The 26874-nt window shown below is 34.2% G+C and overlaps 1 long non-coding RNA gene across 2 annotated transcripts; it reads left to right on the plus strand.

Annotated features, from left to right (window-relative positions):
• The first annotated feature begins 3461 nt into the window (after nucleotides 1-3461).
• On the plus strand, nucleotides 3462-7690 carry LOC105178808. Of its 2 annotated transcripts, XR_002288444.1 has the most exons (6): nucleotides 3462-3656; nucleotides 3846-3904; nucleotides 4112-4186; nucleotides 4920-4996; nucleotides 5149-5236; nucleotides 7574-7690. It is a non-coding gene; the product is annotated as an uncharacterized LOC105178808 (long non-coding RNA). The 2 variants fall into 2 exon arrangements; XR_849176.2 differs by lacking the exon at nucleotides 7574-7690 and having other exon boundaries at nucleotides 5149-5369.
• Nucleotides 7691-26874: the final 19184 nt, after the last annotated feature.

Below are 26874 nucleotides of genomic sequence, written 5' to 3' on the forward strand. Positions count from 1 at the left end.
GGGGCCGCCTTGCCCCTGCCCGCCCCGTCCGCCCAGACCCCCCTCAAGCACCCTCCTCCCCCTATAATAGGCTTAAAAAAAAAAGCCTTGTGACAGGACTACACAGAAAAGGCTGAGGAATACACTTTTTTGCCATTTTTGAAGCATTTTTGCGTATTTTTGCATGAAAATTTGCACGTCACCTCAAAATCACATGAGTAATTCATTTTTGTTGAAATAATTTATTTTTGAGTTATGAAAATATTTATTTAATTATTTTAATTATTAAAAAATAATAAATAAAAGAAAAAAATGGGAATAATATGAAGACACATTGAACAAGTGAGAGAAATATGTGGAATAAAATTTTAATTTTTTACGCATCGTATTTGTATCGCGAAATATTTATTTTATTATATTCAGTTATATTATGCGTCCCAAAATTTGAAAAAGCATCGGTAAAAAATGGAGGGTTCACGTTCAAATCACTTGTTCTCCAACAAAAACATTATGTATACATGAGCATTGCGTCTTAATGAGCACTTTCGTACGAGTTATCAGATGGAGTAATATCGATGTTTTTTGGGAACGCTCTGTCAGTTGTCTTCCCACAATCATCAAAATTCGACAAAAAAGCTTCGGGATGTTTCGAGACCCGACAAATAAGCCGTGGGCAAGATGTCTTTGCATTCTAAAGTTATCATTGGGATGAGTGTTGCAAAGGTTTCCGAAAAAACGGTGTGATGGAAGGCGACGACCACGGGAGCAGTGCCGGACGGCAGCAGACGCCCCAGCGCTCACAGGCCGACGGCAGCAGACGGTGCAGGCAGCCCTTGCCGACGTCTCACAGATCAGCTATTACCTGTGGGCGACCGGCGGGCACGCGCGCGCCTGTGCGGACACTGCCGACGTGCGCGCGCGGCCCTGTGCGGATACTGCCGGCCTACGCGCGCGCCTGTGCGGACGCTGCCGACGGGCGCGTGCGCATACATTAATTTATACTTCAGTGTTAATATAAATTTTTCACTTATTAAAAACATTACTTCAAAAATAATTTAGTAATGAGTTAACAGGAAAAATACGTAAATATATTGAAATAATGTAATTGTTCAAGGCATGAGGGGTATTTTTGTCCAATAAAAGGGATAAGTGTTGCATTTGTTAGTTTAAGGGATAATAATACATGACGAATAGTTTAGGGACAAAGTTTATTATACCCTATAATATATAATAAAAATGGTAAATGTTAAATATATTTCTTAAGAGTTAATTGGTCTTTAAGTTTGAGTTTCAAGCAATTTTGTCCCTCAAATTTATTCTTGACTTTAGTACCTCTAATTAAAATATAATTTTTATCTCAAATTGGTCAATCTAACCATTTTTCAATAAAAATATGAGCATCGCATAGCTGAGTTTTTTGGCTTATTTTTGTCTTTATGCAATTTTTTTTCAGATATAAATCCCTAAAAGCATCATTTTCACTATTTAATAATTCCAAATTTAAGATTATTTGTCATTCAGCTCAGCTTTTATTATCGATTTACAATATGTTTTTCCCCTAATTAAACGTCTCTATGTTAGTATTGACGGTCAACCAACAGTCAGGATTAGTATTAATTATTTTAAAAACATTTGGCGAACAAAATTGATAAGATCAAAATATGAGATACCAACAATGATATACGGACTAATTTAGAAGAATCAAAATTAAATATTCCCAAAAAATAAGGATAAAATGTATAAAAACCTCCATGTGCTTTAAAAAGTTGCCTAAAAACTCCTTTCGATTTTAAAAATAGGCTAAAGCTCCTTGTGTTTTGTGAAACTCAACTCAATCGCCCTCTCTCCATTAAATCTCACTAACGGTGTTAATTTTTTTTTATAAAATGACCATTATATCATTAGTTATCATAAATTATTTTTTATTTTAGTCACTGTTTGTTCTTTTTTGATCAAATATTGATTGTTGGATCGAATCAATTAATCTCAACCACTAAATTTTAAAAAAATAAAAAGGTCCTGATTTAATAAATTATTTAAATTATATTATATATAAATAATTTAAAATTAAAAATATATTATTATTATTATATATTAAAAAAAATTAACTATCCCAACACCACGCCCTTAGCCCTACTGGCGCTCCTCCCTCCCCCACCATCTCAATCGTGGGAGGCGTTGATTTTTAAAATCATTGTATCTCTGCAGGCCTGTCTCCTTCAAATCGTCTTGCAGAGACTAGCCTGATGGTGGTGGTTTGAGACTGAGATTCTATTGGACGAGGACGAATCGACGTTAAAAATATTTGGCGGTCGTGGCTTGAGCCCAGTCTCTCCGATTGACGGCCGTTGAAAATTCGTCCGGACGGCGCCAAAAACTTAGAAACAAGTTTCCAGCAAAAAAGGGGCGAAAAATCATTTAGTTTTTTTTTAATTTTTTAATTAGTTTTAATTATACTAATAAAAATATATTTTAGTTAATTAGGAGTATTTAAATTATAATATTAAATATTTTAGTTAATTAAGAATAACTATAATAATAATTATTGTAATTAAATATATATTTTAATTGATTAAAAATAATTTTAGATTTAACAATTATAAAATTATAAAATTATTTGAATTCAAATATAATTTAAATTTAATATTTTTAATATTAAAAAATTAAATATAATTTAATATTTCAATTGAAATTTTAAAAAAATATAAAAATAAAATAAAAGCAAAATATGGCATTTTAGTAAAAAATACCTAAGAAAAAGGTCGAGAACAGTTAAAAAATACCCCACATGCACAAAAAGCGGGTATAATGCACATTCTGCTAATTATTAATGGAATGGGTGCTTGTTGTTGAGTTTTACAAAATACAAGTGGTTTTTAACCTTTTTTAAAAATAGATTTTCCTAGTGATTTCATTTTTGGAACTGGTACCTCTGCTTATCAGGTCCGTCAAACACACACACAAATAAATTATATTTACACATCTAATTCTTTTTCTTGACAAATTTAAGTTTTAAACATCTCATATTTAATCTTAGTCCCTAGTAAGTGGACTTCCCTTGAAAGTCACCTATGTTTCTTACGGAAGGTGTAAGTTAAGTGATGGAGGGTAACACGCATAGAATGATTCTTAACGTGGCCTAGGGAATAATCCTCTTTGAGGGAATTCTTTAGCCTCTTAACAAATTTTGTCTTGTATTAACAATTTTGGTCTCATTCATACTCTATTAGATCTCATTTCTAGTCATGGTAACTGTAGATTGTTATGACCAAAATTGTCAAAACATGACTAAATTTGTCAAAAAATAAGACCACGTATGTGATATTCAAGACTAAGTTCATAAAAAAAAAAACTAAATTTGTAAATAAACTAAATTACAGAATAAAAAATATTAACAATCTAAAGTTACAGGATCAAATATGTAACTTTTCTTATATATATACATCCATCATTATTCAGAAGCATAACTAAGATGTGTTTAATTTCAATCATATATATATATATATATTGCTATATGGGCTTAACATTTATTACACCTCATGAATGAAGATTGAAATGATCCCGGGAATTATATTATCATTAAATATCACATGCGTTCTATGTTCAGATTGAAGGAGGTGCTGCAGAAGGTGGTAGAGGCCTTAGTGTCTGGGACGTTTTCACTTTGAGGACTCCAGGTCTGTCACTTTTTCTCTCTCTCTCTCTCTCTCTCACTTAAATTCATGAGTTTGAATTTATTTATTGAATACCAATTTTAACCATAAACTAATTAGACGTCATTGGTTGATGACGTAGAATTATAAGGGCACAAAAGTCATTGTAACTATCTTATTGCTTATTAAGAAACTTTATATTCTGGATGGTAGGCAATATTTTGGATGGATCCAATGGGAATGTAGCCGTCGATATGTACACGAAATATAAGGTAAATTAAGGTTTTTATTTAGGTGTGTTCCAAAAGTAATAATAAAATGATCAATTAGTATTTACATATATATATATGTATACATATATATTTGTAGAACACAAACTTCAGTGTATTTTTATTTATTTACATAAATACAAAATACAAAATCAATTATATTGCAAGATGAGTGGGTAAGTAAAATGTTGGCATACTTATGCTGTGCAGGAAGATATTAAGATGATGAAGAGAATGGGGTTGATGCTTACAGATTTTCGATATCTTGGCCAAGAATATTGCCGGGTAACATTAATTTGCAAATATTACAATATTTGGTTTTGAAAACAAAGTAATTAATACCACACATATTTATATATGTATGTATATATGTGTGACAATTTTATTAGATAATTTGGTAAGGGATATTGCATTTTTGGTGTCATAATGTAAAATATATTTTCAGTCTCATTGCTCAAAAATTTTTGAAAATAGTTTCATAACTTGCAAAGGTCTCATTTTCAATCCTCCTGTCAATTTCAATCAAAAAAATTGACAAAAAAATATATCATGTGCAAGTCCATCACATGGCCATTATCTTTCAAAATTTCGTTAATTTCCTAACATAAATTAGTTTCATTGCATTTTGTCCTGTCATTATAGTATTTGGCATTTGGATCATGTGACTTACTAGGGTAGCCATTTAATCATATATATATTTTTAACTTTTGCGGTTTCAGGACAAAATTCGCAAAAATATTTTCAAAGTTGGGCGAAAATTGCTACCCTAAGAAGTTACAAGATCAAAATATATGTCAATATAATATGCTTCTAAAAAAGACTTCAAGCCCAGAAGTTGGTAGCATGGCTGAAAGTGAGATTTTTTAAAATCACGAGACTATTTTTTTGTAGTCTCATAATTAAGCAATATAACTAAAAAAGTACCTATTTAAGTTATAAGACAAAAAATATAAGTTTTCATGATTTGACGTATTGACCTAAAGAGAATAATTTCTTATTCTTGCGTATGTGCTTTCAGGTGGAAAACTTTGCCTTGCTATCAATAGAGAAGGAATCGACTTCTACAATGATATATCAACACTCGCAAAGATTTTGGTTGAGTTTGAACTTTATAATTATATACATATATATATATATATCAGTTCTAAATATTTAACTTCTAAATTTTTCAAAAAAAATAATTAAATAATATTTTGAGCTGTTGTAAGTTTATTTGTTTTATTTATATATATGACCCTTTGATGCAGAAATGGAGCCCTATGTGACTCTCTTTCACTGGGATACTCCTTATGCTTTGGAACAAGAGTATGGTGGCTTCTTAAGTCAAGACATTGTGTAAGCACTTCAGTTTCAATTTGTCTCACTTCATCTACTCAACTTCTTGTATAATTGTAAATATAATTTGTCTACTCAATTTGTCTCAATTTGTCTACTCAACTTCTTGTATAACTTCATCTACTCAATTTGTCTCACGTCTTTTAAAATTTGATCTAAATTATAAATATTTTTATTTTTTATAAAATTAGAAATACACGTCATTAAGGGTGTTAATGTAATATATCTAAAAGTTTTTTTTGTGAAATTACAAGTATATTTCACGAGAGGGTGCTTGTTTAAAATTTCGTCATCTATCTATATCTAAACAAATATAAAGAGTAAGATTCTCAATACTCATAAACAACATCAATGACACCACAACATCAAGCCAACAATGCCATCCAACTGTTAGGATAACAAATTTATTAACTTTTTAAATTTTACATTAACTAATAAAATAGTTTTTTTTTTATTTTCTTTTGAATGTAATGTATTGGTTTATATATTTTGCTTTTATTTATATAATATTTTTTAAAGCGTGAAAGATTATTTACTATATACACAGAGGAACATTAACGATTAGTTAATATAAGAAATAAAAGATCTCTACACTCACAAACAATGGTTAATATATGACACTACCCCACTAAATTTTCTTTCTTTCTTTCTTTCTTTTTTTCAAACCTAATGTATTGGTTTATACATTTTACTCTTATTTATAATACAATTTAAAACGTGAAATATTATTATTATATATATGGAGGAATGGCATGCTACAACGGCTACTATTATAATAAAGAAAATGGGTGCTATAAAACAGAAAATGGTGGCTTTGTCGATGCCGCTGCACCCATTTTTGTGATGCCAAAAATACCTTTAAACTCATAAGATAACTAACTTATTCAACTTTTCAAATTTTATATTAATTCAACTGCCAACTAAAACTCCCACATTTCTTAAAAAAATTGGCTTAACTTCCATCTATTGATACCCATTATAACCAAAAGAGGTGTTATAGATACAAAATGATAATTTTGACACTATTGATATAAAAAGGAGTGCGCTTTTTGCTCACAAACGACAGTTTCTGATACTACTGCACCAATTTCTTTTATTATGTCAATAATATTCTTGAATTTCTTTTATTTTATTTTTTTCTTAATATATGATATCTTGTTTTAAAAACGACTTTCGTGATTTTTGGGAACTATGCTTTTGAGAATTCGGTGATCGAGTGAAATACTGGATAACACTGAACGAGCCCTGGATGTACTGTGTTAATGGATATGTATCATGCATATTCCCCTGTGTTAATGGATATGTTTCATGCAAATTCCCACCCGGCGCTGCCAGTTCGCCTCCTCCTCCTCCTCCTCCTCCTCCAGCTTCTGGTTCATACATGAATACAACTTATGTTGAAACATTCTTGAGTTCAGGTCTATCAGACAACCGGATTGCTTCTTATATAGCTGTCGACGATGAACCCATAAAGTACGATTTTGTTCCTTATAGAGGGCCTACAACAATGCAACGGAGCAACCTTATATGGACTCGTAACGACGCCTTTCATCATGATTATATCGAGACCACATACGGACTCTCATCTAGACTAGAAAGTTGCGTTCTCAAGAAAACCCTAAACGAGGAATCAGGCAGAAGCAACATTAACGGCCAAACCCCCCGCCTAGGCACAGGCGGCTTTCGCAAAAAAATAAAAATAAAAATAAAAATAAAAATAAAAAATAAAACATTAACGGCTTTCCGACATTGTCAACTCCAACCAAAGACGTATATACTGTAGGAAAAAACTTGCTCCTTTCTCATGCAACAATAGTTCAATCATACCAGACCAAATTTAAGGTATGTGTACTATAAGGAATAAGTTGTCATTTCAGACCAGTAATTTATGGGCGTATTATTTTTTGTACTGCAGAAATTGATTTTCATAATATTGTCCGGTAATTTTAAAAATTTGAAAATTTTCATCATTTTAAATCGAAAAATTGCATGTGATTTACACATGACCCAATTAAACTGCAATTTTAATCTTGTAACTTAGGGGACTTTGCCATTTTAGCCCTATAAATTAGGGAAATTGACATTTTTGTCTTGCATGTTATTTGAGGGACTAGATTTCCCGCCAAGTTGGCCAGAAAATGATAAAAAATATCAAAATTATAAAGTAACAAGAATAAATTGTAAAAATAATTTCGTACAGAATTAAAAATACCATAATTTTTAATTGAAGGATCAAAATTATAATTTTTTCGTACTATAAATGTTGACAACATATCTCAATCATTATTCTTTTTTTTGTCTTATTGGAGTTTGCTAAAATGGGATGTAAAACTTCAGGCACAGCATAATGGCCAGATAGGAATAGCACTTGTTTCCTGCTAGTTTGAGTCGCTAAATAAAGATGATGAAGATGACAGAAAGGCTGGTGTAAGAGCACGTGATTTTATGTTGGGGTGGTAAGATACATCTAAAAATTGCAATTTTGGTCTAGTTATAATTATGTAGAAGCAACGGTCGTTAATATACCATATTCTACTCATATTTTCGATTTTTGGTTGACATAATTTGTCATTAATATATGTATTTATATATTCTGTTTTTAGCTTTTTTTGAATTTTAATTAGGTTTCGTCCTAATGATTTGGTTTAATTTCAGGTTCTTGGAGCATGTATTAAATGGTAGATATTCCCAAAATATGATAGATAATGTTTCTGCCGATAATCTTCTACAATTCGAACCTGATGAAGTTGACTTGCTTAAAGGATCCATTGACTTTTTGTGTTTAAACTATTACACATCTTTCTATGCGTCGCATGATCTCGATCCTAACATCGCAAACGGCTACAACAGGGATCAGAAACTTGCAATTTATTGTAAGCTCTTGACAACCTTACGTATCTACTCGTCTTGTTGTGTTTTCTTTTAGTTTAAATACTAAATAATTCTACTTTCCGATAATTTTAACTTTTAGGGGACTTAATCGATCCTAGATTTATCACATATACAAATAAAAATAGTTCTAAAATTTAGGCACGAGTATTACAATATCCATTCCAAAAGTTCTCTGAAAAAATTAATTCCAGCCGTTCCAAGACCCACCCCAAACCATTCCAATTCAAAAAATAAAAATAACTTTTACAAATTCAAAATGAATAAGAGTTTTGAATGACTGTTACAGTTCTCGTCCCAAATAAGAACAATTTTGCCAAAACTGTTCCTAAATTTTTGTAATGTTGTCTGTCAGGACGGATTTTGAATTTGAACCGTTCTAAAATCCGCTTCAAATACGTTTTGTATCCTGAAGCCATTCCAAACACAAAAAAAAAACCGTTCCAAAACCCGTCCCAAGTCCTGCCTTTTCTTGCAGTGATATAATAATGATAAGAAACATATATTCATAGTATATTGTTGATTTGTGGGTGTTAAATGGGATCCATACTACTGTGCGCACCTAATAAATATGCCCCACTTATTGCCACAACTAATTCCATAGCAAAATATGGATACTTACCGTGTGAATAACACCATGAGCACACATGTATGGCCAAAATATATTATTACACTATATATGCACATAACATGTCATTGTGTAGAAAACGTGTCATAGTGTGTGTGCCCTTATGTTATGTTACAAACAAAGAAAACAACAATTGAAAACAAAGGACAAACATATAAACTACGTCATGGATAGCATAGCATACAAAAGTAGAGACATATGACATCACGGGAAAACTCTAGCTTAGTAATTGCGAATACAATAATAGTTAATCTATTTCTTCCCACTGCCGGTTCAACCACTCATTATACATAGAGCTAGCCAAATCATCTGCCAAGAAGTATAGCGGTACTGGTCTCAATAGTCCACACGCAGTTCACATAAGTTTCCAGACCGCCGTCACTTGCATCCCATCTCAAGTTCTAAAGGATCACCAACATTTCATCTTGTAAGAAGTTATATAGAAGGCGACATGCTAGGATTATCCTATTTTTGGACTCTAACAGGCTAAAATGACTGGCTAAGTAGTATTCCCCATCGGATTTCTAGAAATCCTGAAGCTCTCTCTATGACATTATGTGTCGATGACTGTTTCAAGTTAAAGAGCTCTTCTTGGTTTTGAGGCCCCCCTGCACCAGAATCCCATTTTCATAGGTGGTAGTGAATACCACTATATTGTTTCAAGAAGCCTTCATCATTTGCATAACCATTGTCACATAAATAGTAGTTGCCCGTTATAACACGAAGACACATTTAGATAACCATGAAGTCACTTTTTTTTTTTTAAACACTCGAAGGTGGGGTAGCTTTTCGGGGTCCCCGTCCCTTCTTCATTGAAATTTAACTAACATCTATCACTTCATCATTACTGCAATAAAATCATAAACGGAGGAGTACTACTCCTTTACATTGTAACAATTTCTTCTAACGACATTATATTTTGAGTTTCCGCAGCCATCTTCTTTTGATTTGCCTTGTCCGAATTCTTGGGCCACAAGAGTTGCTCCTTTGTTTCATCATTCAGTTTTTCTCCTCTGAATTCTTGAGCAGGTAATCCGGTTGCTCGTTCATAGGGAATTGATTTCTGGGCAGTCTGGTCAGAGTGACCAGCTCCTGTAACAGCTGCTCTAAGGATTCTATATCAAGTGGGTTGCAATTGGTCAAGCGGATCAGGTCGCGAATCTTCAAATACCTGGCATTGCTGTCCATAATCTCTCCCTCTTCTGAACTCTGATCCTCTTCTGAATTCTCTGAATTTAGATCCTCTTCTGAATTCTCTGAATTCTAATCCTCCTCTGCGTTCTATTCGAGTAGCATGATAGTATTTTTCACATGTGTCCAATTTCCATCAGCTACTTTATACTCCAAATTATCCTCCTCCGTTTTATCATTATCACTGGTAGTGTCAGCAACATCAACAGAGACAACATTTTCATCCGCAATGTTATTCGAAATGCGATGCTTCCTAACCATAGTTGGCATATTATCATCGTGTGCAATGCAGTTAGCGTTATCAATATGCACATCATTCTCCACTTTCGAGTCACAATTAACACCCGACGTCTCGATTTCACCAAAGTCATTGCCATGTTTACCACTGTCCACATTGTCATTAGAGAGGTTAGTAGAGTACCTGCTTTTGGGAGCATTCAACTCTCCCAAATGCCTTAGCTGTCTCAATCACCACCTATTCCTCCGTTCCCATTGTCTCCTTACCTTTCGACTGCTTGGCTCGTAGAGGGGGGCGGGGGGCGGGGGGCATTGCCCATTGTGTAGCACTCCAAGTTGTCGTTGCCGACATGTTTACAAAGGTTGCAGTATTTTGGAAGCTGTTCATATTCCACTTTCTGATGAATTGTGACTCCATTGATTTGTAGGTCAAAACCCTTCACAAGTGGCTTGGTAAGATCAATGTCAATGCCAAGTCTAGCTTTAGAGAGCTTGGATTGATTGAGAGTGCAGTCATCGATTTGAAGTGGTGTTCCTATCATGTTTGCTATAGCAAATAGGGCATCCTTATGAAACAAATGAGCTGGGAGTTCAGGAAAACATACCCAAACCGGAATAGTAGAGGATTCTTGAGTCGGTGTGAATGTCGGTGTCCATTTGAAAATGCACATCGGAAATCCTTGAATGTGCCAAATTCTTCTTAGCGATAAATAGGAGAAGTCGGATTCGTTGGAGAGTAAAATAAGCACATGCTTGGCATTGATCATATTGACAGTAAATGCACCTTTGACTCCCAGTCCGGCAATAAGGCGATGCAGGTGCCGATATAGAGGTTTTCCATGGGAGAATTTTCCAACTAGTGCCAATCGAAAGGGAGCTACAAGGGCTTTTGTCTCCGCTTCTGTGAATACCAATGTAGGACCCTTCTCATTAGTGAAGACTGCACCGACAGAGGGCAGTGTCGAGTCTACAAGAAAAAATTTATGGGACGCTGTTGGTGCGGTTTTCGAGGCTTGTGAAGGACGACATCTTCAGTGAACGTTCTTCTCGGAAGATGAACCATCGAGTGCCGAGTTGCTGCCTGCTGCACAGGGTTGACAGGGTGAGTTGACCGAGTTAACTCGGTCAAACCAGAGTAAATTCGGTTGACGGTGGAGGAGCCCGTTGTTGTTGTTGCTTTGGCCGTCTTTTCAGAGTCTCCGATGGCGGAAACTGACCAGAGAGGAAGCTCCGCCATGAAGAGGCGGTTCCAGTGGTGTATCTCTGGCAGAAAACAACCGTCGGACGGCTGCGAATCGGAGGTCCGACGTGGAGCGACGCCGCGAGAGCGAAAATGGCGAGAACTCCTTGCACAGTTAAAGAAATTCAATGGGCTTGGTCTCAAACAACTCACAGTGACAAGAGGAATTGAATGGAGGTGGTCCGCGATCGTATGGTGGCGTGACGGCGACGAATCGACGGAAAAGGGTGGCGGCCGTTAAGGAGTTAGCCCATCTTCTCCGATTGATAAAACTTCCAATTGTTTAAGAGAGAGTGATCTACTCATCAAGGCGATTATATTGGTGTATGAAGTCACTTATTAATATTACAAAATAAAAGTTTTTGTTAATTGTTCATTATACTGCATGATTAATATGTAATGTTGCTATATTATACTAGTACATGTGGTATACCTAAAGGCACTTAGAGACCATTGGGTCTGTGGATCGCATAGTGTAAAACACGGCTATCATCTCCACTACTTTCCCAACTGGTGAGGACATATATAAATTGGGTGCTTGGATTGCAAACCCTAAGGACATTGATGGCTACTTGACCGTTCCAAGTGCGTAAATGACCTCTTCAGGGACTCTAACTTCAATGAATGTTCCATCCTGAGCACCTAAACAACCCTACAACAATTTCCATAAATGGCAACATTACATTTCTAGAAGCATGCAACGGTTGGAACCTTCATGTATCAAGCTAGAACTAATCATTTATTATAACAAGCAAAAAGTTACCTTAGACCATCTCCAACTGGGGTTGGGAAAATCCGCTATGATTGGAACCGGATTTCCAAGAAAATGGTATGCATTTTTAAAATGCTGTTGAGCATATCATGAAAATGCTTGGTCACTGTCCGGGCAGATTTTATGAACTCGTGTTTGACCACACAATTATTTTTGTGGTGGGAAATAATAGTTACGAATATGACCACTTGTTTTGAGAAGGTTACATGCTTAATCCTAGAAACTCCACTGAAATGTTCCAAAAGATAACACAAAGATCGAAGCATGACGATCTATACATAGGTCTTGTAGACACGACTCATCACTAATGGCTACTAACCAACGCAGGTTCCTAACATGGTGAAGAATCCTAGATTTAAGTGTGTATCACCGAGGATGAACACGTGTTTGAGTAGTGCTTCTACAGTTGAGATATTGAATTACATAAAGAAAAAAGGGTAAGAGCAACAACAATCTCAAGCATAATTTAGTATGCAGCAATCAAAGTTAGTATTTACCTAGTTCACCTCATCCTAAATGACATATAAATAATTTGACTATGTTACCTCAAGCACTAAAGAAAATAACATTCATAGTAAATAAAGAAAAGGGCAGGAGCAATCTTGCCCATTAACTAGAGTAATATGCAAAAGTTCATAAGTACTGTTTATCAACATAATAAACAATGTGTTCGTAACTGGTAACAGGATAGACGGTCACATAATTAAAGAAACATCCATAAAAACAACCCACATTAGTGCCTAAATACAACAGAAGTAATTTCATATATAAAAAGTTGTGGAAGTCTAGCATAGGGATGTGCAAAAACATGGTGATATCACACCAATTTCAGAATAAGTGACTAGAAAGCAAATTAGGTTGGGTACTGTTCTTCAATATTTATCAAAATAATATAATCATCAATAAAATAAGTATTCATTAATGGAAAAAGTGTTTGTTGTGTTTACTACTAACATTGAACGAGGTTTCAACTTCACAATAAATGCCTACAGATAGAATGGTTTAACCATTGGAGTTAGGCTGGGCATAGGCCGAAGGATATGAGACTAACTTATGAGGGTTAGTTTAAAATATGTTAAGTCGATGACTTCGAGATAAGACATCGAGAGTCCTATAGAGACTGGTACTAAGTATTTTAATGTCGTGTTTCATCTGCAGGAGACATAAGTCGTCTTTGCAATTTTAGTGGGTTAGTTGACTAGGTAATTGACTAATTTGTGAGAATCTTTATATAAAAACCTTGTAGGCTTGGTCGGTAGGACTGCAAGTCTTATTTCGATAGTAAAATATTGATCATGGAACCTAAGGAATAATGACAGTCGTGTGCATACAAAGACTATATCTTGGATTGGAAAGAAGTGATTATATCGTCAAATATGCTCATTATAAGTCTTGTCCAGTATAATTGGAGTATGTAGCAAGGATTGTGATTTCAAGAAACAATTTGTTCCTTGTCAGTATGTGACAGCGAGATCTCCTATACGCTCTGAGACAATTTAAACTCTATAATCTATGGTTATAGCACTGGACTGAGTGGGAAGGAATTTATGAAGCCGATCAATAGACTAAATACATTTTGAGTATGTAGCATGGATACCAAGTCAAAGATGGGAACTGATGGTCAATTCCATTCCCTAGACTAAGACCGGAAGTCGGTTGACAGTAGGACCATACTTGTATGAAACTTGGAGACTAAATATTCATACCATTATTCACCCAGTCTCTTGTACCATGGACTATTTTTAGATGGCCGCCCATGCTAACAGTTATTCCTAGTTATGTGATAATAAAAAATAATTCATAATGTGACTAGAAAGCCAATTGGATTGGCAGTTTTGGAAACCATTTAGCGATCCTTATAAACGTGATATTATCTTGATGAATGTAGTAAGCATTCATCTGTGGAACCATGTGCTTGTTGTACTTACTATTTATGTTTAGCAGTGTTTTAATATCACAACAAATGCCCACAGATCAATTGAATAAACCATGAAGTTGAGCTGCGCATTGGCTGACAGCTATGAAACCAACTTCTAAGGGTTGGTTTGAAACGTTTCGAGTCAAGGGCCTCGATACTGGGTATCGAGAGTCCTATAGAGACTGTCACTAAGTATTCCATTCATTGGAAGAGTGCCATTTTTCATTGACAATAAATAAAGATGTCTATGCAATTTTAGTGGATTAGTTGACAAGGTTGTTAACTGATTGAACTGACTAGTAGGAATAGTCATATTGAAGCCTTGGAGGCTTGGTCGGTATGACTTGATTTTTTGGCTCTGATAGTACAGGATTAGTCCATGGACTTGAGGAATCATGGCAGTCACATGCATATGATGGCTATATTTTTTGGATCTGGCGAGAGATGACTATGTCTTCGATGTGGTCATTATAAGTCTTATCTAGTATAATCAAATTATGTATTGAGGATGGTAGATTTCAAGATAGAATTCGTCCCTTATCAGTATAGGATGGGCATATCTTCTATGCGCTTTGAGATGCTTTAGACTCTCTAAGTCTATGGCCATAGCGATTGGTCGAATTGGGAATGGTATCCTTCGTCGATCAATAGAGTAAACGCATCTCATGTACGCAACAAAGTTGCCTGGTTCCATGATGGGAATCGACGTGCAATTTCATGTACTGGAATAAGGTCAGGAGATGGTCAATGGTAGGACCGTACTTGTATCGAACTCGAGAGCCTAAATATTCACGCCAACATTCACTTAGTCTCTAGTGCTATGGACCGTTGCAAGATGGCTACCCGTGGTGACAGGCATTTTCGATTAATGGTTAATTGAAAATGATTAATTAAATTAGATTTAATTAATTATTTGTGTTGGACACAATGTCCAATTCTTGCAAGGGTGAACCTAAGGTCACACACAAATCACTATGAAATTGGTGGAATTTATTCGAGAGAAATGAATTAATTTAATTGAATTAAATTAATTCAAGGAGAATATCTAAATGATAGGATCATTTATTTGATGGATGGATCGAGAATAACTAATTGGATCATTTAATTTTGGGCTTAACACCTTTAAATTAATTGAATTTATTTGGTTTTGCTTAATTAATTGATTGGATCAATTAATTAGAGTTTGGGCTTAGATTTATTTGGTTGTATTAAATGAATCTTTAGACTTACTTGGGCCAAAATTAATTTAATTAATTATTGTCCAATAGACTTTGGTTATGCTTAATTTACTTTGATTAAATCAAGTCCGGTCCATACTTGAAGTCCAAGCCCATTTGAGGGAGGTTGGAGCAAGTTAAGAAGTAGTTGAAACTTCTCACCATGATGAAGATAATGGAGTGGTTACTTCTCTTAGTAATGGTCACCAGAAAATCAATTGGTTTGACAGCGTTGGGAACCATTTAGCAATCTTTATAATGTGATATTATCTTGATGATAATGTAGTAAGCATTCATCTGTGGCACCATGTGTTTTTTGTGCTTACTATTTATATTGAACAATGTTTTAACATTACAACAAATGCCCACAGACCAATTGAATAACCCATGTAGTTGGGGTGCGCACTGGATGACAGCTACGAAACTAACTTCTGATGGTTGGTCTGAAACATTCTAGAGTGAGGACCGTGAAACTGGACATCGAGAGTCCTATAGAGACTTGCACAAAGTCTTGTATTCATTGGATGAGTGTTGTGTTTTATCGGCGACAGACATGGGATGTCTATGCAATTTTAGTGGATTAGTTTACAAAGTTGTTAGTTAATTGAACTGACTCAAGGAAATCCTCATATGGAAGCCTTGGAGGCTTGGTCGGCATGACTTGAATTCACGGCTCCGATAGTACAAGATTAGTCCTTGGAGTTGAGGAATCATGGCAGTCGCATGCATATGATGGCTATATCTTTGATCTGGCGAGAAATGACTGTCTTCGATTTGGTCATTATAAGCTTTTTTTAGTGTAGTTAGATTATGTATTGAAGATTGTGGATTTCAAGATAGAATCCGTCCCCTATCAGTATATAATGAAAATATTTTCTATGCGTTTTGAGATGGTTTAGAATTTTTAAGTCTATGGCCATAGCGATTGGTCGAATAGAAAATGGTTTCCTTTGTCGATCAATAGAGTAAACACATTTCAAGTATTCAACATAGTTGCCTAGTCCAGGATGGGAATTGACTCCCAGTTCCATGCCCTAAACTAAGGCCTTGAGATGATCAACAGAAGGATCGTACCTGTTTGGAACTAGAGAGCTAAACGTTCACGCAAACATTCACCTAGTCTCTAGTGCCATGGACTATTGCTAGACTACCATCTATGGTGACGAACACTTCTAATTAATATTTAATTGGAAATAATTAATTAAATTAGATTTAATTAATTATTTGTGATCGACACAATGCCCAAGTCTAGCTGAGGGTGAAACTAAAGAGTCACATACAAATCACTATGGAATTGGTGGAATTAATTTAGAATTAATTCGAGAAGAAACGAACTAATTTAATTCGATTAAATTAATTCAAGGATAATATTTATAAATGATTGGATCATTTATTTGATGGATGGCTCAAGAAATAATTAATTAGATTAATTAATTTTGGGCATAACACTTTTAAACTAATTGGATTAATTTATTTGGTTGACTTAATTAATTGATTGGATCAATTAATTAGAGTTTGGACTTAGATTTATTTAATTAGATTAAATAAATCTTTAAACTTACTTGGGCTAAAATTAATTTAGTTCATTACTGTCCAATGTACTTTGGTTGGGCTTAATTTAGTTTGATTAAATCAAGTCCGGTCCATTCTTGAAGTCCAAGCCCATTTGATAGAAGTTGGAGCAAGTTGAGAAGGAGTTGAAACCCCTCACCATGATGAATATAATGGAGTGATTATTTCATCATGTTCGAAGGTTATATGCATGTGTGTGTACAGGTTGCCTTGGAGGCAAACTTGGTAGTTATTGAATTTTGAATTCAATTGTATGTAACATACAAAATTACACACATATCATGTATAACTAACAACCTAAACCACGAATCTTTTGCTCTCTTTTCTCTCCAAAAATGTTCTCCTTTTTGTTCTATATTAAATTGGGATTCAATTTAGAACATAAAACATTCGGAAAGTACTAATCAATACTATTAGTTTGGAGTTGTTTTTCTTCTTGCTCTTTGTTCTATCTAGAAATAGAAAATGAACTATAACTTTTCCTTAGTATGGTGTGGACAAATTAGAGGCGTTCTAATTTGGATCCTAAGGTGAACGGGAGATCGTAAAGGGAACAACACACGTTGTTGTTCAACTATAGAACCAAAAGGTAAAGTTTCATTTTTTGTTTCTAAGCTTTTTGTTTCATCCTCTAACCACTTGTCTAGCATGTTTATATTTTGATTATGATCATTTTAAAAAACACCAAACCCCCAGGAATTTCGAAGGGAACACCCCTTGATTTGTTCTAAATAATTTTTTATTGCACGCTTCCAGCGCGTTCCCGGGCCATACCGATTCTTTCAGTGGTCTCAGAGCCTAGTTCGGTGTTGTGGCTTTAGGATTTACATGGTATTATGTGCTGAGTATTAACAACGTGTTTAATATGCTTTTGGAAAGCATGTTAATGGCTTTGAAGCATGGTTGTGTGTTTAGAAAATGTGTATAGATATCTATGCATTTTTTGAAAATTGAATTTTCTATAAATGCATAGTTTTATTTCAATTTTTAATTCCAGAAATTTTTAAAAACAAATTTATAAAATGGAGTTGTACGGCCGTTCCTGCCCTACCGACAGAAAATGGAGTGTACGGCCGTTCCTGCCCTACCGACAGCGCCCGCTGGCGTTCTTGCAAGCAAGGCGACAACACACAGGCGCACGCCCAGCGCTTCCACGGGCTATCTTGTGCAAGTTCTTTCTTTGAAAAATTAGATTTTCTATATTTGTGTTTATTTTCTGAAATATTTTATTTTGGCTAAATTTTATTTGGGTTAAATTGAATTTTTTCAAAAGTAAATTTCCCTATACTTATTGAAAAATAATTTCCAAATAAATAAATTTTAAAAAATATGCCTAGCTCACCTAAATGTCTATAATGAAATATTAACATTAGTGTTACAACTGAATTGTAATAAATATAAGTAATATATATATATATATATATTATATATCATATGTTTGTGAAGGATGAATACGATAAGTGAATGTTCATACTTAAAAGATCGTTCTTGTAATCAACAATCGTTATACTGAATCTTTGAAGAAACTATCTTATTTTAAATTGGATTGTTAGATATAATCACATTCAAGTCATATTACTTTACATGACATTTTAACGAAATCCAGATACAAATATTGAGATATCACAGTCACAAAATTAGACTATTACTAAAGTTGTTTATCAATTTGAAAAGTTAGGAAAAATACGTCTATAACACCTAATTGTGTAAGGGTGTAATTAAAAATCCAATTGTATTTCCTAAAAACTAAAAGAAAAAATTATCATATGTTTGCTAAGAAGGAATACGATAATTGAATGTTGATACTTATGAGACTGTTGTTGTTGTCAACCATCATTACACTAAATCATGGGATGGAATTAACCGATTTTTGGTCTGATCATTAGATATGATCACATTGACGTTGTATTACTTTACATGAAATTTCAAGCCAATTCATATTACGGATATCAATATATCGTATTTGAAAAATTAGACTATTATTAAAAGATGAAAAGGGATGCCATGTTTGGAAAGGAATTTGGGATGACGGAGGAACAACCATCCCAACCACCCTTCAAGAAACAGTCTCAAGTTTTTGTGATTTTTGAAATTTTAATCCGCACCCGGTTAGGACCAATTTGGGGATGTTTATTTGAAACGACATTCGGAAAAATATTTTGTCAAAAAAATAGACCTCTTTCTGGTCATCCAAAGAAAATTTGAAGTCATCCCGAATGTCGTGCCAAATTTTGGACAGTATGCATGATGTCACACACCTGGTTTCGAACTATTATTCACCAAAAGTTTGGGACAACATTTGGGATGGTTCCGTATGATTACTTTCGTTTGTCCAATTTTTGGACGGAATTTGAGTCGAATTTTTTATTGACAGTAGGTGCCAGAGCAAGACTTTCCATTCCAAATTTATCTTGACTCGTCCCAACTTGCAACAAAAATTGCGACAAATATTTGCCGTATCCAAAAACTGTCCCAATAATACCTTTTTTTTTTTGGAGTTTGTAGTGTGGGTAATAATAACTATAGTCACAAAACACTATTGTTGGTGGATATAATAAATATTAAATGGCACATATTCATGTGTCACATGGGTAATTTGAATAATATTCCTCATGTAGTCGAGCATTTTGGGCAACTATCCAAATTTGATATTCATTCGTCAATCCAATGCGTAAGTTACACTTGGTGCACTAGGTCTTAGCTCATGATGGATTGGGCTTGGATATGATTAATCCCATTAATTTAATTCATGTCCAATTGTCTAGGAACAATTCAAGCTACTAGAGAATATGTGAATATGGGGTGAACTTGTAGGATCCTTCACTCGCCATTCTTCGATCTTAGTCTAGGGCATGAAATTTGGATATCGATTCCCATCACAGATTAAACATCTATATATCAACTCCAATTATGCTTCTCCCTTGATAAACATAAAAAACTTTATTTCTATTTGATCGTCAACCATGGCCACAGATTTTCCAAAGTTGAACAGGCCTTCAAAAATATAGGAGATCGCTATTATATCATTGTAGACTATGAATTCTATATTTTAACTCACTAGCCTCTATACGTGTTTTGACTGCATTAATACGTGTCTTATAGTGACCGCTTCAAAACACAATCACCATTTTCCAATATCAAGACACAGTAGCCCAATGCATGATGCTAATGTAGATCCTCAAGTTCGTGGTGTAAATACTGTACTATCAAAGCTAAAGAATTCAAGTTTTATCGATCAACTCAAATAGGCCTCCATAGGACAACTGCTTGCAAGTTAGTTCAGTCGTCTTGAAAACTTTTTGTCAATCACCCACTAGTAATGTATTGAAGTCAGACATTTGTAATTAATGAACCAATACACCCATCATATGAATAAATTACTTAGTGTAAATCTAAATAGAACCCTCAATGCCCAGTCACGGGGCTCTCAACTTGGAATATTCTAAATCCAGACTCGAAAGTTGCTTTCATGGTTGTTATCATATGCACTTTATTGTTTTTGATAGTTTGTGGGCTTTGTTCGTGACATGCATACAAAGCCATAAGTAAGCATGGCCAAGAATGGCAAAATGAATTTTACTTTATTGATTATGTAGACAATATTTTGAAAAAGATTGTCATGTACCATAGATGATAGGGGACAACCCACTTGAAGGAAGAGTATCGGCCCGGAAAGTGCGAGAACTCGAAAATTATCAAATTAAATATATTAATACCCAATCAAGAGATGTACCCTTGATCATTCCCGGACGTTCTCAGTGTACTATAAACAAAAAACTAGAGGCACAATACCATAATGAGAACTTTAGCCTTGTTGTTTTCTTGAAGCAGCTACAAGTGTTGTTCCCTTTTCAACCATATCTTTCCCCACGAGGTTTCAACCTTAAAACCCTCTAATTAGTTCACTATAATCACCAGGGAGTCTTCCCTATCAATTGCTAGGAAGACTGGGAAAGGGAAGAAAAAAAAATTGAGAAAATGTTTTAGGTTAACGACCTCGATTTCTCTTCATTTCTTTTTTATTTTCAATAACCAAAGGAACAAGTATGGAGAGAGATTGAGGGTTCAAATTCGTGAGTAAAGTGTGGGTGAGAGATAAGACCTAGCCTTTCCAACCTCTCTTCTCACAACCCATAGCCGATAATTTCAGCCTTCCAAAGTCTAAATTTTGTGCACCCTCTCTCCTAAAATCAACCAACATATTATTTGACCTAGATAAGGTCAAATTGGGTCATGGGATTGGTCTAAAGTACACTAGGCTCCAATAAATCAAGTCCCATGTTCAATGGATCTAAATTAAATTGAATGTGGGAAACTCCAACCTATGGATTTTATATAAAATATTCATCCATTTATTCTACTTAATAAATTAATTTAATCAAATCAAATTAATCTCTATCTTCCGGAATTAATTCTAAATTAATTCCATCACGGTGCGATGATAAGGGTGGCACTCTTTAGATTCACATTAAGCTAGACATAAGTGTGTTCCTAAAATAATTAATTAAATTAAATTAAATTAATTATTTTTTACTATCTCATAATTAGAATAGCCTGTCTAGCAACATTTCGTGGCACTAGAGATGAGGTGAATAATATGAACATTTAGTCAACTGAATTCATATGAGTATGGTCCTTCAAACCTTAGTTTAGGGCATGGAATTAGGAGCGGGTCCCATCCTGGACTAAGCATATATACTTAGTAACTCAAAACCTCTCGTTTACTCTACTGAATTGTCATAGAGAAACCTATCCCATTGATTCAGTCATTGTGGCCACATATTATACGAAAAATGGATTTCAGAGCATAAAGGAAATGCTACTATCATAATACTACTAGGGTACAAATTCTATCTTGTAATGCACTATTCTCACTACACACTTTGACTACACTAGTTAAGGCTTATAATGATCGTATCTTTTGACATTGACATTGGTCACAAGATCTAAGCTACAACTATCATGTCTATGTGACTGCTATGGTTCCTCAAGTCCAGGGACTAATCTCAAACTATCATAGTCGGAAATTTCAATCATACTGACCAACCTTAAGAAGCCTTCATATGGCGATCCCCACGAGTAAGCTCAATTAGTCGACTACCTTGCCAACCAACTCACTATATACTGCATAGACGACCTACATCTCCTGTCGACGAAACACAAATGCAACACTTAATGCAAGTCTCTGTAAGAAACTTGATGCTTGTCTCGAGGTCCTCGACCTGAAACGTTTCAGACCAATCGGTAGAAGTTAGTTCGATGGCTACCAACTAATGCGCAACCTAACTTTCTGGATTAACCATTTAGTTTGTCTTTCTTGTGAAGTTAAGAAAGAATTAACATAATAAAGTAAACACAACAAAGAATCATGCCATTGATTGAATATTATGCTATTGAAAATATAAATATTACATTACATCAAAATTGTCAAAAATAGATTATGAAAACCCAATCTAATCGGCTTTCTAGTCATCTATTCTATCAACATTTACTTGCTGCTAACCTATTCCAACAAAGGTATAGTTAAATAAGAAAACTGACAAATAAATAGAGTTATTTTTCTTTGGAAGATGAAACATCTTTCATTCCACTCAAAATCGATTGTTGCAAGCTTGATGCACCCAGAACATATGAATTAGTTATGAGAAGCATCAAAATTATATACATATATATGTATACATTAATAAAATAAAATTTAGTTACTTACTTGACAAGCCAAGTTTAGAAAGCAACATTAACGTAGATATCAAAGTTAAATGAAAATAAAATAATTATGCAACTAGTTTGCAAAATAAATATTGTAAAAAAATCTCGTATTTTTAGAACTAGGATTTATGCACACTTTCTGTGCTATGTACACAATAGAGGTTGTATGCATAGCACAAAGGAAACACTTTATTATAATATATCTTACCTTCATTTTCTTAAAATATTACTCCCATTTGCATAAAGTTAATCACTTTATTAATTAATTAGTTGTTTAGGCCTTGTCTCCATCTAAGTAGCCAACCCTTATATTTATCTTCATTATTATACTAATTATAGGATTTATTTAGTTTCAGACATTGATGATATGGATAAGAATAAGTGTATAATTCCTAACTTTGCTAAGTTTATTTTGATAGGAAGCAATATTTTGCAAATACAATCATTAGTCACAAAAAATAAATAAATAAACCATGTGCAAAAACAATCAGAAGAAAATATACTTGTTATCGGATTAAAAGCATGTACTATTTATAGTCTAAAACAACTTACCTAGTTAATGTTTTGTGCTTTCAGCTTTCCAACAACAAGATGTTGTAGGATCATTTTTTCTTTTTTGTCATTTGCATCATCCTTTCCTCGGTGGTCCCTCGTGCAATTAGTCTATATAACATGCTAATAAAGTTCAAAATACCCTAAACAATTAACTTCAGATTTTATTAGATAAAGTTAATTAACAAGATTGGAGCGCACAAGCACAACACAAAAGGCGAAATGGCTTGTGTGCACATACACAACAAAAGGTGAGAGTGCCTATGTGCATAGACACAATACTGACTAATATCTCAACAAAGAGGGATTGAATAAGATGAAAAAAATTGTAGAGAGATATCAAACAAAGATGGGAAGTAGAGTATATCATTGTGTGTCGTTTTTTCAGGGATTTTCTTTTATTAATAAGTATGGTTCTATTGTAACAAAATAATAACGTAGCAAAAACTTAAAATGATGTTGTCTCGTTGGAAGTCTTGCTACGCGATAAAATTCGTAGTGAAAAACAGTTTTTGCCACGGGTTCTTTGGCATAGAAAAATAGTTTGTAATAAAAAGCACGCTTTCTTATAGTGTGTATCATATTATCACATAATGGCTAGGTGTGTGGCATATGATAGTCCTCATGTGAATAACTATAATTTTATAGTACCTAGTACATAAGGCAATTGCACTATACCTAGTAATTTGTGACTCATGTCCCACAATATGCGAACTATAATGAATTCTTATCCAATATTTATGTTTACAACTGTGAATACAATTATACGTCAATATTCGAGTATAGGCGCCAACAATTCTATAGTGGTTAGGAACGACCATGCACGCTGCAGACAAGTGTAGTATGTGTGGTATGTGTTCAAGTTCTAGTTGAGTATCCAATCCTACTTAAGACATTATTTCACATGTTGATATGTGTGTGTTCCAACACATGCACATATGACTTTGTGATCACTTGTGCTATATGTCCCCTATGCATATTACATATCTTATGCACGTCAACTATTTTCAACTACATAGGCCGAAATGTGCACATGAACATGTTGCAATTTTGGTGGTATGCTACATATACTTAATTATGTTGAACAACTACCAACATTAAATGATATATAGTTGTTGGTTGGAATTATTATGCCCAAGTGCGTATTGGGAAGACACGTATTACCTATTACCCGTATTGAACACATTGTGCACCACTATAACCAAAATTTGACCAGTCATATTTTGGTCATTAATGGTCTTCAACAACCATTACAGGAAATTGTAAAACAAGTACATACTATGAAATCCTTGTTACACAATGCCATATTATGTGCATATATGGTGTAAGAATATATTCTGGCCATACATGTGTGCTTGCGGTGCTATTCATACTGTAAGCATCCATAGTTTGTCAGGACCACAGTTATGGCAACTAGTGGGGCATTTTTATTAGGGTGTGCACAATAGTATTGGATCCCATTAACGCCCATAAATCAACGACATACTATATGTACATGTTTCTTATCCATTAATATATTCACATTAGATATGCGAATATCACTCATGACTGTTATACGTATGTGTTCCAATACATAGCACACACTATGCCCCATAGTTGTTCAGCACAAGACATACACAGACAGTGTACAATGTGATATATGTGGTGTTGCGCCCACATCATCAATGGGAGGTGTAGCTACAATTACCTCTTGTGAATCATGACTGGTGTAATTTTTTGACGGATTAGTTGTTCCATCGAGGCCTGTAATTAGATCCAATGATCTATAAAATTATCATAATGCTTGTCGGTCTACCCAAGCAGTAGTTGTACCATGGTGAGCAAGAATGATATATGACTATGAACATAAAATTGAGGTAGTTGTACGGATCACCCGGCAGTGGAGTGTAATAATGTCCAACTTAATTACAATCATGTCAGCTATTTAGAATGATTGATAGGTGCCAAATACACCCATCAATAACCATTATGTGTATACATATAGTTTATATTTTTTAAAGTTAATTATATTTTGCCATCAAAAACTATGATTTGTTGTTGTATGATTTATTTTTGTATTTTGGCATCTATACTTTTTTTGTGTCAACAAACTATCTCAACTTTACGAAATTTTGGACTTTGCCATTTATAACTGATTTTCGATCAAGTTTTTTGTCGAAATGAATCACATGTAGCACAAATGTGATATTTAAGGGATACGTGATGTGATACTTTTACTTATACACAACATGTGATGTTTTTCTGGCAAACAAATCAATAAAAAATGATCGTACATGGACAAGTGCATATTTGACAAAGTTGGGATTGTAAGTTGACAAAAAAAAATATTTTTGATGGTGAAGTGTAAAAACTAGCATAGTTCAGATGGCAAAGTTTAATTTACCTTATTTTTTTAACTTATTAATTGGGCGTATAATACCACAAGGGCACAACATAAATTTATGATGTTGCCACATGGCACACTTATGATCCTCTTACGTCTTGAAAATTAGGGAAATACGTGCATAATCTCAGTCAATACTTTGCATATAAAATACTTAAACAATAGTAGCATTCCCTCAAATGCAAATATGCGCGAAACAATCCATGTGCATTTTAAGCGCACTTATTACACATGGTTAATATGTGTAACGTGTTTATATAAATCTCCCATGTGGAGATCATGTAATAATGCATTGTAATATACATAAATGATATTGCCACAAAAGTACTATATAATATATTATAATGGTGATCCTATAGTGTAGCAACTACTATAGTTGTTCATTAGAGTGTTGATGCTATAAGGTCAATAATATCTTCATGGACAATCCATAATTCATGGTGGTCATCATCTTACTGTAGTTAAAATATTAAATGCCATATATTCATGTGTCACATAGGTAATTTCAATAATGTCCCCCATGCAGTTGAGCAATCCGGGCAATTATCCAAATTGGATATTTAATTTAGAATCTAAAGGATTATTTACACTTAGATAATGTAGTGCATACATATGGCCTACACATTACGATATTGCCCCATATGACCATCTGGTAGTGTATATTATGTAGGACTACACCCATGACAATATGGAGTATACTTATGATTTATGGTGTGTACATTAGTGATACAACATATTCAATAAGTTATGGGTTACATTATCGGTGTACCCACATATTCCACACATATGGTTATGGATACTGCACTGTCAGGTACCTATATGTACCATATATTATGTCATATGTGGCAGATAGTGACTCACATTAATATACGATTATATAGTGCTATGGGCATATGTCATATGTGAAATATTACACAAAAAGTATCAATAATACACAGTATACCGTCCATATAGTATAATATTATCGGCCACGTAGTGCATATGCCCACATAATATAGGGCCATGTTGGGCATAGGGTCATGTAATACCCCATTATCATATGGCTATAATATAACTCACATAATATACCTCTATATACACTATATCATTATCATAATATAGCATGCCATACACAATGATGTAATACTGTAAATTTATATAGTTGCCATATTGGTATGCATAGATAAGTAACCGTTGTTAGGGGTAGGAGTCGGGTTGGGTTCCTCTAGTTTGGGTTAATTAGGTTTAGTACCCGAATAGTTGAGTAGTGCAAAACCATACCCGATCTCGAACCCGAGTATAGTGGGTACCTATTGTAGAGTACCTATGGGTTCAGGTACCTAAGTCTCGAGTT

This window comes from Sesamum indicum, unplaced genomic scaffold (genome assembly GCF_000512975.1).
Source record: "Sesamum indicum cultivar Zhongzhi No. 13 unplaced genomic scaffold, S_indicum_v1.0 scaffold00106, whole genome shotgun sequence".
NCBI lineage: Eukaryota > Viridiplantae > Streptophyta > Magnoliopsida > Lamiales > Pedaliaceae > Sesamum > Sesamum indicum.